Source organism: Artibeus jamaicensis, unplaced genomic scaffold (genome assembly GCF_021234435.1).
Source record: "Artibeus jamaicensis isolate MK-2021 breed Jamaican fruit bat unplaced genomic scaffold, CSHL_Jam_final contig_3275, whole genome shotgun sequence".
NCBI classification, from domain to species: domain Eukaryota; kingdom Metazoa; phylum Chordata; class Mammalia; order Chiroptera; family Phyllostomidae; genus Artibeus; species Artibeus jamaicensis.
Genome location: NW_026521773.1, coordinates 249,874 through 262,685, shown reverse-complemented (window position 1 = coordinate 262,685; position 12,812 = coordinate 249,874). Strand labels below are relative to the sequence as shown.

General features: G+C 38.6%; 1 protein-coding gene across 4 annotated transcripts in view; it reads left to right on the top strand.

The window, feature by feature from the left end:
* The window catches only part of RABGAP1 (RAB GTPase activating protein 1), a 158,085-nt gene that overhangs the window by 4,911 nt on the left and 140,362 nt on the right, over positions 1-12,812 (top strand). The window contains exon 1 of one of the 4 annotated variants that reach the window (XM_053663739.1): positions 3,741-3,824. The exons of 1 other annotated variant lie outside the window; for it this stretch is intronic. The gene's annotated coding sequence lies outside the window, so the exon portion shown is untranslated. Of the gene's footprint in view, positions 1-3,740; positions 3,825-11,450; positions 11,502-12,812 lie in introns of those variants that run through there. 2 more of the 4 variants (XM_037165002.2, XM_053663740.1) reach the window with 2 other exon arrangements.

The following is a 12,812-nucleotide window of genomic DNA, read 5'->3' as shown; positions in this document are numbered from 1 at the left end:
ATTCACAATCCCATATCCCAGATGCGACCCACAACTAGTATTACTTCAAGCGCTCCCGCCTGCTGGGGCACCACAGTATCCTACTGCTGGGTTTACTGTGGCTGCTGCATCATACTGTGCCAGCTGCATCATACTGTGCCAGTCAATCCTTAATTTAAAAAAAAAAAAGAACTTGGCTTTCACTTAAGGCTGATCCTGATCTCTGGCACAGAGACACCCTTAAAAAAATTTTTTTTTAGAAAGAAGTGGGGTATAAAGCATATCTTTGGTATGCTCCAAAGCATGCTAAAGTCAGAGTCAGATTCTCCATCTACTCGAGTTAGATCTCAGATGTTTCAGTAGGAATTGCAAGGGCATACAAAGAAACTGGAAAGTAGGACCTATTTAAAGGAATAAAACAAATTAATAGAAACCATTTTAAAAAAAGATTTTATTTATTTATATTTAGAGAGGGGGGAAGGGAAGGAGAAAGAGAGGGAGAGAGACATCAGTGTGTGGTTGCTTCTCATGCACCCCCAACTGGGGACCTGGCCCACAGCCCAGTCATGTGTTCTGACTGGGAATTGAAGTGGCAACCCCTTGGTTCACAAGCCCGCACTCAATCCACTGAGCTATCTCAACCAGGGCAATAGAAACCATCTTTGAGAAAGCCCTAGTGTCAGTCAGATATACTAGACAAAGACTTCAAAACTATGATTAAAGGCACAAATTATAAAAAGGAACAAAAATGATACCTGTAGTTGAAAAGTATAACAGCAGTGAAAAAAAAAGGGGATAAAAATCAGATTTGAGTAGGGAGAAGAAAAAAGCAATGAACTTGAGGGTATTTCTTTTTTAAAATAGCCTTCAAAACCTTCCTTTTTTCCCATTTTTTTTCCCACTGGTTGAAGCCTTTCTGATCTTAGCCTTCAGACTGTTTTATATATACCCCCCGCCCCCCCCATTTTGCTTTCTGTACTTCTACCAGAATGATCTCTTGAAAAACCCAAATATGATATTAGCGCTGCCCTCACAAACCTCTGAGAGCATCCATGTGTCTATAGATTGAACTTCATTTTCCTTATTTTAGCATTCAGTGACCTTCCCGTTCTGACTTCAGCTTGCCACAGCACTTACAGACCATTCCCATATTCTGCTCACACACCCTACCCATATGTTCTAAGGCACAAAGCTACATGCTATAAAACATTGAGCATATTTGGCCCTGGCCAGTGTGGCTTGGGTGGTTGGAGTGCCGTCCCATGCATCAGAAGGTTGTGGGTTAGATTCCCTGGTCGGGGCACATACCTAGGTTGTTAGTTTTGTTTCTGGTCGAGGCACATGAGGGGGGCAGTCACGTCGATGTTTCTCTTTCTCCTTTTCCCTTCCTCTCCTTCTACAATCAGTGTATGTACCCTTAGGTGAGGATTCAAAAAAAGTAGAGCATATTTGTAAATCAAAATTAGTTTTCTGTGGTTGACTAAAATATTAAGATAACATGGCATTGGTGGACATTGAAATAGACTCTTTAAAGTCTATTTAAAAGGTGGACTCCCAGATAAAAATTGTATGTATGTCATCAGTAAACTAGTGGTTACATCATTATTGGCATTGTATTTAATGTAATGGAACATAGAATGTAACATATAATCTGTGATGTGTGCTAGCCCAAAATGTTTCACTTTAATCCACTGAGCCTTCAGATACAACTGGAAGTCATATCTTAAGTAAATTTATGGTCTAGAGGAACAAACTCAGTGCCCTCTTGAGTAAGCAATAATTTAGTACCAGAAAGTGGAAAATTTGTGCTTAAGTGGTCTAATCTCTTCAATAAGGCAATATCTTTTAATTTTTTCTTAAAAATTTTTAATTGATTTTAGAGAGAGAGGAAGGGGAAGAGAGACAGAGGGAGGGAAGAAAGGAAGGAAGAGAGAAACATTTATTTGTTATTCTACCTACTTATGTATTCATTGGTGGTTTCTTGTACTTGCCCTGAGCAGGAATTGAACCTGCAACCTGTGACCCTGGCATATTGGGACAACTCTCTAACTGAGCTAACTGGCCAGGGCTAATTTTTTTTAAGTGCTAGATCAAAAATATACTCAGGAACATAACAATCAGATGCAATGTGTGGCCCTAGATTTGATACTAACTTGGGAAAAGTAGCCGTTAAAAAATATATTGCAGGCAACAGAAAATGTGAATATAGTTAGGTATTAAATGAGAGCAAAATTTACCAAAATGTCACTGATTTTGGAAAGCCAGAAGGAAAAATATTGTTAGGTTGATAGAAAAATTCGAGTATGATCTAGGAATTAGATGAGGGAAATTTACTGAAATGACATAGATGCTGTTTTTTGAATAAAGTAGATTTCTGTGCTGTGTGATCTCATTTTGAAAAACAAATGTCAACACACAAAGAAGGATATGTATTAACACTGGTGGGAATGTGATGTCCTTGTTTTTTATTTTAGTTTGTCTGTATTTTTCATTTTTCTCTAAGGTATACTACACTGGTTCTGTAATAAAATTGTTTTAAAATTTTATGTTAAGATTTGCATATTGGGGTGTACATATGAATCAAGAAATACATGAATGCACGTATCTTCACCAAAATACTAAAAGTGGTTTGGTCATGGTGTCAAGGAGTTCAGGGTATTTTACTTTCTTACTAGTACTATATTGTTTTTGTACTTTTAAATGGTGTGTATATTATAAGTGTATGAGGAGAGAAGGAAGAAAACAGTTTTCCTGAGGGAGCTCAAGTCTGTTGTAATGGACAAGTCACAAAGAAGACTTAATGGAGCATTTTTTCTCTTGTTGTTTTGGATGCAGTATCCACAGGAATGAGTCACTCACCGGGAAAAGAACATATGCTATATGAATTAATAAAGGAAAAGAGTAAGGAAGAGGTTGTAGAATTATTTTACACAAGACTTAAAATAGCATTTTCAATAATCATTTTTATTTACAACTATAAGGTAAATTCACTCAGGAAAGGGACATTAAAATTCATTACATTGTCGTTGCTTTGTATACCACATTTTGAATGTTTTGTAAATAAAATCCCAGCCAAATTTTTGATTAACACTGAGACAACTTTGTTCATTTCTGTGCCACTTTCTGTGTCTCAAAGCTCAAGGCAGTTTTATTGTAGCCAGTCACTCTTGGACTTGAGAGTCAGAAGTTCTTCTAGACTGAATTCTTCAACTTCCGTTGGACTCCTTAGTAAAATGAGAAAAATCATATTCTCCCATTTGTAGTAAAGCCAAATCAGATACCCAGGACTCAGCACAATCCTTGGCACATTTTGTGCACCTTCAATAAAGGTCAGGTAAGTTGAGTACCACTGTTAAGTGCTGCTTTTTTAAAGCACTGAAAATGAAACATGAAAGGTGAGCAAGGAATCCCTAGCGTTATTACCTGCCTAAGACTAAACAGGTGCCGCTCAGCTCGCTCTCTGCCCTCACCCCTAGCCTCGTTTTCAGTCCCTGATGGCATCTCCAGCCACTACCTGTCCAAGCCCAACCACTGACTGAACTCAGGATTACGACTGTTCCCTGCGTGCAGGCTCCGCGCAGGCGCAGATTCCTGTCGCGGACTAAAAGCCCGTGTTGGGCTTCCAGGAGAGGAAGTACGCCTTCGTCGCCTGTGGTTGGGCCAATGGGACGGTGCAGTTCAGCCGCGGACCTGTAAAATGGGGCAGGAGGCGGGCGGAGGGCGGAAGAAGCCGCTCTCGTGTAAGTGGGGGGCGGGGAAGACGGGGGCTGGGCGGCTGGGGAGCTTGGGAGGCCCAGGCGACGGAGCCTCCGGGAAGGCGGGCGGCGTAGGAGACGGCGGGTCGGGTAGGGACGCGTTTTCTCTCATCCCTCTTCCACTTCCCTTCCACCAAGCTCGAGGTGGGGAGCGTCTGAAGGCCTCTACCAGCAGCCAAGCTGTGTGCTCATCCCGCGGGGCTGGGCCGGCGAGACTGTCCTCAGCTCGGTTGGAGAGCCGGGTTGTGAGGGGAGCTGTGATTGGGGGGTGGGGGAGGGAGAGCTGCGGCGGTGGGGAGAGGGCGCATGCGCAGGTGGTAACACTCCCGGAGCCCCTGCCCAAACCGGTTCCCCCTGTCTTCGGTGGGTGTCTGTCTTCCTGAGTCTTGCACTCGGCGCCATCCTTTCTGGGTTCCCAGGAAAGCTGGTTTGTCTTTTTGACTTCACTCTTTTTGGGCAGTTCCTATGTGGGAATTTGGTCGTTCCGACCGCCTCAGTTTCTCCCTTTCGCCCGCTGGGCCTCTGTCTGATTTATGCTGATTTCGGGCTCGGCTTGTCTTACTGGGCTGAGCCTAATTTGAAAGATTTGCTTTCATTTAGTGTGTATCTGCCTTCTTGTGTTGGCCTTGCCATTTCGTTTTCCCCGCCTTCTGTTAAGTTGTTTCCAGCATCCCACTCGCCCCATCTTCTTTAAATATCTGCTCCCAATACCTCTTTGCTGTGTATTCATTCTCAGCAACCTTCGAGGTTTTAGGTGTTGAGCCAGAGGGATAACCCGACTTCTAGGAGTTCGCTGTCCATCGCCTGATAGTACTTTGGTCCATAACATTCAGACTTAACCATCTGCACCTGCTTTTACAGGCGCCTCCATACTAGGGTTACCTGGGGATTCCTTTATCTTGAAATGTTCTCCGTTAGTTCAAAATCCTGTTCCGATTTGAGATCTTTTAGCTTCTGTCATTTTTATCATTGGGAAAAACTGTCAGGGACAGGTTTCAAAATTCATTTGGTCATTTTCATTGCAATAAACACCTGTATTCACATATGTGTAACTCGAGTAATGAGTCCGGAGCGTGCGTGCCTGTGTGTTTCCAGCTGCTTTGTTTATTTAGGAAGTAAAAAACAATGGAGGGTGAATTGAACTGTGTCGCATTAAACTGATGTTTGAAAAGTAGTTGAGAAAAGCTTAAGTGTCAAGGAAGTGCACATTCAACTTTTTTTTCCTAACAAAGAACCTGTTGGCCTTAGTCCAAGTGTGTGGAGAGTGCTGTTTTATGTATATAGAAGGCTTTTAAATTGGGTTTACTAAAACTGCAAATGAATAGAGGAGAAAATTGTTTATGATCGTTCTTCGTAGGCTCAGTTTGCATTAGTAAAATTTCAATCCACGATGGATTTGTATTTATTGGTAATATTAAAATTTACAAGTAGCTTTTATAGAATTTATCAACACAAATTTGTGATTAAAATGGAACTGTTGCTATTTTTAGTACACTTTTTGTTGTTTTAGTTGTATAATTCAGTTTACAGTTAATTAACTCATTGGCATTAAGGTATGTATTTGCCTGGTTAGTTAACTTATCTACTGTATATGCATTTTGGTATAGTGTTCTCTTAGCAGTTTAAAGGTTCTTTAATGAGCCTGTAAAAGTGAGCACACCTGCTTCCTATCTGTTTTCACTGCATATTGAAAGAAGTGTTTGCACATTAGCTACATGAGGGGGACATGATTTTTCACAAATATATCTCAGCTTTACAGCCTGGATTCTTTTAAAGAAGTCATTGTCTTTTAGTGAGTATATTTCCTGCTGAAATAAAGCCAACTTTGAAGGTCTCATCATTTCACAGGAATTGTTTTAACAAGTGACCTTTGACTACAGGTTTCAGAAAATAATTTGTTTTAAAGTGGTGCTACCGTTGAGTGTACCAAGATTCTGACATAGGCTACCCATAATGTTATCTTTGTAGTTTTCGGTATAACCACATATCATTAACCTCAAGCAGGTGGAATAAATTAATATAAAACTTATCTTTCTTGGAGATAGAACTGAAATATTAAAGAAGTGATAATTTAATCAACATACATAAAGCAGAGTTGGGCATGTCATTTGGGTGCTTTGTATGTAACTGCCTTGTTTTATTGGATTTTCCTAGTTACAAAAATCCCAAAGAAAGAAAACCAAGGCTAAGGACTCATGTTTATTGGTTTAATGGGGAAAAGTGAATCAGTTTAACAGCTGTTTCTTTTTGCAATAATTTGGTTACCTTGTTCTATTCCTCCCATCTTCCCAGTTTTTGATGATCTTCAGATCATTATTCCTTAGAAAATTTGCAAGTCAAAAACCACTACCAGATAAACATTTAAACTTGTGCATAAAAGAGCACGTTATAAGCACTCTTGTTGACCCTAACAGTCATGTTTCTCTTTGTGTGCAAAGACTGTCTGACCAAATACGGCAGTTTGGTCAGACAAGTCTTTGAACACTTAAAGTCATGAACACTTTATAGAATTCAGCCTGTGAAGTTTTTTCTCTTTCCAAAGCAACCTTGATACTCTGAGGTAGACAACAATGAGAACTTTTTGAAGATTGTTTTATCATAGTAGAATTCTATAAGGCCTAACTTCCCCTCCCCCAACCCCTTTTTCTATGGCTCAGTAAATAGTTAAAATAAAACTCATTTTTAAATTCATTCATGACATTAAATAGCATATATTACCTTGGCTCTAAAACACAAGAAGTATATGTTAATACAAGAAATATATGTTATGCTGCTGACTTTGAAAGTTTGAATCTTTCTAAGAGTTAATTAAATGAATATGTATCCCCAGTTAAGGTTGCATCAGTTTTTATGTTATAAATCACTACTCTCTAGGATCTGTTAATCTTTGCAGTAATAAATTTTTCTCCATACTAAATTGTGGCATTTCTTACAGTACAATTAGCAAGTTAGTTCCTGTGGTAACTTAAATAAATTGTTATTTCTTAAAACTTAATAATAATTGGAGTATTTTTAAACATCTTTTTCCCATTGTACAATATTTAAAGATTTTATTTATTTTTAGAGAGAGGAGAAGGGAGGGGGAAAGAGGGAGAGAAACTTCAATGTGTGCTAGAGAAACATCTATTGGTTCTCACACACCCCCAGCTGGGGACCTGGCCCATAACCCAAGCATGTGCTCTTACTGGGAATTGAACCAATGACTTTTCCATTCTCAGGCCAGCACTCAATCTGCTGAGCCACAACACCCAGGGCCCATTTTCCAATATTCATACATTTTGATAATTACTACCATCAGTCTCGTTATAACCTTGTTTTCCATTTTCTGAGGATGACCTTTGTGACAGAAAAAGAAATTGATATGCAGAATCTTTCTTTGGGGACATACTATAAATATCAAGGGAATTAAGGGACAGCATTCAAGGCTAAATTGGATTAAATATTGGGCATTTGTATACTACCACTGTTGCAAAGAGCCTTGAGTTAGTCATTTTAATATTTGTACTGTACTGGTAATAAACTCCCATATGCTGTTGAAGTATGCTGATAAATGGATTCCTGCAATGTAAGTGTAGGAACATGTCATATAAATCCCTTTTGCTGTGATACATGATTGTCTAAATAGACCTGTTGATTTACTTGCAGAAGAGGAATGGTTGTATCTTTATTGTAATTTCCCAGCAGAAAACTTTTTGCTCTTGATTGTGAAAAAATATCTTTTCAGATAGGATTAAAAACACCTGTGGAACTTAATTAACCATTTGATTTTTTTTAAACGATTTTATTTACTTATTTTTAGAGAGAGGGTAAGGCAGGGAGGAAGAGAGGGAAGAAGAATAGAAAAAAAAAAAACATTGATGTGTGAGATATACAGTGATCTATTATTGCCTCTCACACCCAACTAGGGACCCGGGCTACAACCCAGTCATGTGCGCTGACCAGGAGTTGAACCAATGACATTTTGGTTTGCAGGCCAGTGCTCAGTCCTCTGAGCCATACCAGCCAGGGCTGTCTCTCTCTCTCTTTTTTTTTTTTTTTAATGTTACATAGTGCCTGTACCAGTGCTATTAAGGTGCTCAGAAAATGTTTATCAGTTGCCCACACGTAGCAAGTATCTCATCATCCTTGTGTAACTGTTGCCCGGGGTGCCTTTTTTTCTTTCTATTTCTTTTTCCTTTTTAAATATTTTATTGATTTTTAGAGAGAGGGAGAGAGAAACATAAATGTGCCAGAGATACATCAACCGGTTGCCTCCCATATGCCCCCAACCAGGGACCTGGCCTGCAACCCAGGAATGTTCCCTTACCAGGAACTGAACTGGCGACCTTTTGGTTCATAGGCCTGCACTCAATCCACTGAGCCACACCATCCAGGGTGACTAGGGCCTCCTTATATCAGAAAGTGCAGAAGACGTGTCTTCTGCCAACCATTTCTGGTTTGCTTATATACATTCCCCTGAAAATCAGAGGAAGAGTAAGGAGAACCCCATATTTACTGCATTTATCTTAGGCTTTGGTCATCTGTTGAATAATTTGCTTGCACGACATTAAATTTCCATAGTTTAAGGAGAAATGAAGAATACGAATGTTTCAGATCTAAGTGTAGACAGGTAGAAGATATTCTAAGTCAGGGGTGTCATACTCATTTTCACCGGGGGCCACATCAGCCTTGCGGTCGCCTTCAAAGGTCCTCATGTAATTTGGGGACTGTATAAATGGAACTACTCCTTTACTATGGTCAAGGAGCTCGGTGCTGCTGCCAGATAGAAACAAGGTTGCTGGGCCGGATAAAATAAGGTGAAGGGCTGGATTCGGCCTGCAGGCCTTGTGTTTGCCACTGGTGTTCTAAGTGAAATAGATTCATTTTCTTCACTGTGGATGAGAAGAAACCTTTGACTAATTTTCTAAAAAGAGGAAACATATTTGGATGATCCTGCAGTGCCTAAAATATTCATATTTTTATATTTATGAAACACTAATGTGAGTTATACCATGCTTTACAAATTCATTGCAGAAAAAGTAAAGACAAGGTTACTTAAAAAAATCTATATACTAGCAAGGTCAGAAATATAATCTGACCTTGTGAATGAGTGATATGTTACTTTTCCTGTGTTCCCAGAGATAGGTTTCTATTGTGGAAATGGCATCCAGATAATTTAAATATTTCATTTCAGAGATACTGTGTTGAAGTGAAGCATGCCTAGAGTTCTGGAAAAAATTAAAGTGCTGTTTCCTGAAATATCCACAGGAACACAGGGAAACATATGGGCTATTTTTTTCAAGGGTCAACAGTATTGAACTTAACACAGTATAATGTAAGTTTTATGTGCATTTCATCCTTTCCTTATATCTTATGTCCTTCATTAAAGGTATGAAGATTCAGAGGGGAGAGTGTAAAGACACAGATATTGTAAGTCTGGCACTTTACTGAGTATATAACTGAAGGTAACCTACTTAATGACTCAGACTCAATTTCTTCACTTGGAACTAATTAGGCTTACATCGTGGATTAGAACTGGAAAGCACCTGGCATCCCCTTAGCCCCTTTCCTGAATACTCATTCACAAAAGAGTAAAATGGGTTAAGTCTCTTCCTTTTACATATAATAAAACTGAAGATACAACATCATCCAATTCATGTCAAAATGATAAGTTCAACTCCCAGTGGTTTTTAAAAAAATATTATACCAGACTGTTAACTTTTAAAAGTCTTAATGAAGCTTGATTATTCATGAGAGAGTGAGAAATAACTCTGAAAAACTTTGGCTGTCTTATCTAGACACTTTACTCTTGATTTTGTGTGTTTTACCCAACAGAGCAGATGAAGTTACAACCAGTCTTAAATCTTGTATTGACCAATGAGTGGATAAACAAAATGATATACAGGGTCTGGCAAAAATAACACCCCTTTTTTTATTATAAATCATTAGCATGTAATTCTGTAATAAACAATATCATACTCAAGCACACCACATGACATTTTAGGTTAAATGTTCAAATTTCTGTCCATCTTGTATGAGACACATACCCTACTAACCACACTCAAGCAAGTCTTACTTCTGCCGGACCCAGTATATGAGGTTGGCCAAAAAGTTCATTTGGCTTTTTCCATAAATGGCTCTAGTAGTGCTTAGTTGTCTTCAACTTCATTCAGAACAATTCTGTTAGATTGTATTGTGGCAGCTGCCATATCAGCATACATTAAAAAAAATCAAAATTGGTGAATTTATAGCCATTAAAATTAAAATCGGAAGCCATTTGAATATTGAAGGGGGAAGAAAATAAGCAACATTTTTGGCATATTATGTTTTATTATTTCAGGAAAAGTAAAAATGCAACTGAAATACACAAAAAAATTGTGCAGTGTATGGAGAAGGTTCTTTGACTGATTGAATATGTCAAAAGTGGTTTGCAAAGTTTTGTGCTGGAGGGAGATTTCTCCTTAGACAATGCTTCATGGTCCGGTACACCAGTTGAAGCTGATAGCAATCAAATCAAGACATTAATTGAGAACAATCAATGTTATACCATGTGGGAGATAGTTGATGTACTCAAAATATTCAAATCAATGAAGTTATTAGTGAAAATGAAAAATATGTATTTTATTTTATGGAAAAAAACTATATGGAATTTTTAGCCAACCAGACATTGGAATGTTATTCAGCCTTAAAAAGAAAAGAAATTCTGGCACATGCTACAACATAGATGAACTTTGAAGTATGTAAGCCAGCCACAAAAAGACAAATATTGGTATAATTTCACTACTTATATGAGGTCCCTGGAGTAACCAAATTTATAGAGACAGAAAGTAGAATGTTGGTTGCCTGGGAGAACGGGAGTTACAGTTCAGTGGGTGGAGTTCCAGCTGAAGAATATGAAGAAGTTACAGTAATGGATGGTGGGGATGGTTGCACAATAATGTGAGTGTGCTTGACGCCATAGGACTAAAGTGTTAAAGTATATGTTACGTATATTTAACCACAATTTTAGAAGATTAACAATTAAAAACTTTTAAAAATTAAAAAAAACTTTTTTCTTACAAATTCCAGTATTCCTAAAGGATGTTTTTTAGTTCATCTGGAATTGAACTAAAAGAATAACTTCATAGTTTAAGGAAGTAACTTGTCACAGGTATTATAGGTTAAAATTTGTCTAAGACTGACTTTAAGATAAACTGGTTTATCTTGCCTTTAAGTGCAGTAGGCCCAGTATGAATGTTTTGTTTTCTTCTTTTTTCTTTGTTTAAAATTAAGCTGAAATTATTCAGAAAGCTTATATTAATATGGTTCTCTTAGCTCACTAAAGTAATTTTAAAAAAACAGCCCCCAAAGTCAGAGTCAGACTTAAAGGAAGACACAGCTATTCTTTAGCAATTAGTATAATTGTGGAAAGTAATTTATTTTATAAAGAAGGGATTGTTTTCTCCTGAGTTTTGTTCGCTTTGTCCCACCCTTTCCAAGGATAGGCTGTGAGAAATTAATGGGAAAACCAATGCAGGAAAACAAACTTCAGAGCGAGGGGGAGAGAGAAAAGTTGAGATTAACATAGTACAATTTTTCAAAAAATACTGTATCTTCTTTGCATTCTCCTTGATTAGTTTTACAGGACTGCAGACTCACAGAAATTGGCCTGCTACAGCATCTTTCAGATTTGATTCTTTTGCTGTTCCCTGTCTTGTTCTTTTTCTGAGCAGAGAGTAATGTTATCAGATCTGTGTTTCAGAAGGGTGCATCTGGGAGCAGTCTGAGAGCATGCGGTGGAATGCAGAGGTAATGGATATAGGACACAAAGGAAAAAAGACGCATTTCAGAAGAGGACAGTGACACCTAGATACGTGGGTTTGGATCAAGTACCATAATTTTCTCAGTGAACTTAAGGAAGTTATTGAGTCAGTCTAGCCTCAGCTTGTCATATAGGTTAATACCTATCTGGCAAGGTTAGTGTAAAGATTATTAATACATGTAGTGTTTCTTAATACCATGTTAGGTGTTAAAGCAGAACACTTCAGATTTAGCAAGCCGATTTAAGTATCCTCCTTACAATCCCCTGACAGTGTACTCATTTAATCACTGGCTGAGCAACAAAAATGGTGGGGATTGGGAAAGAAGTGATAAGAGGGTGTTTTGATCCAAAGGGAATCTGAGGTGTGTTTTGTGACTCACTGTTGTTTTTGGCTGTGACGATTGGCAGCTTGCTGAAGAGTCAGTCAGGCACACTCAGAGGTGTTTTGTTTTTTTTCTTTTAATCCTCACATGAGGATATGTTTATTGATTTTTGAGAGATAGAAGCATGGATGTGAGAGAGAAATATCAATTGGTTGCCTCCTGCACATGCCCCAACCAGGGATGAAACCTGCAAACTAGGTATGTGCCCTGACCGGAGATCGAACCCTCAACCTTTTTAGGTGTACAAGACAGCACTCCAACCACCTGACCCACATGGCCTGGGCAGCATGGTTCTTTTTGAGTCTCTTCAGCATTCGTATCCACATCCCCGGTCATGTGCATGTAGTATAGCATATTTGTCATTTGTCCCCACGTTCCTTAGACCCTACCAGTTACGTATGGATGAAAGAGTATTGTTATTCACCCAATCAAATTTATTGAGTACGACAGTAGGCAGGGATAGAATATGAAGATAATGTGAATAAAATCTAAGACCCTGTCCACAAGCAGTTCAGAGGGACTGTGTGTGCTCCTTGTATTCCCAGTTACCCTGTGATTTGTACTTAGCATTGTTTCTGGAATGATGAACCAATACAGTGGAGTAGAAAAGAGGTATAACGGTATATGGTGCGATAAATGCTATAATTCTGTGGTAGAATTAAAAAGCAAGCAAAAGCCTTAGGAACCCTGGAGAGAAATAAGGAATATTGCAGCAGGAATTGGGGAGGTTGAATGCATGATTGCTGGTTGGGGAGAAAGACTAATGAGCGAAGTGAAGACACATTCCTAGAGCAAGAATAGCTGCTTGAATGCATAAAAATGCATGATATATTTAGTGAGTTGTGCAGTATGGTTTGATAGAAGGAGATAAGACTAGAATGATAGATTGGCTGCAGATTTTGAAGAGCTGATGAT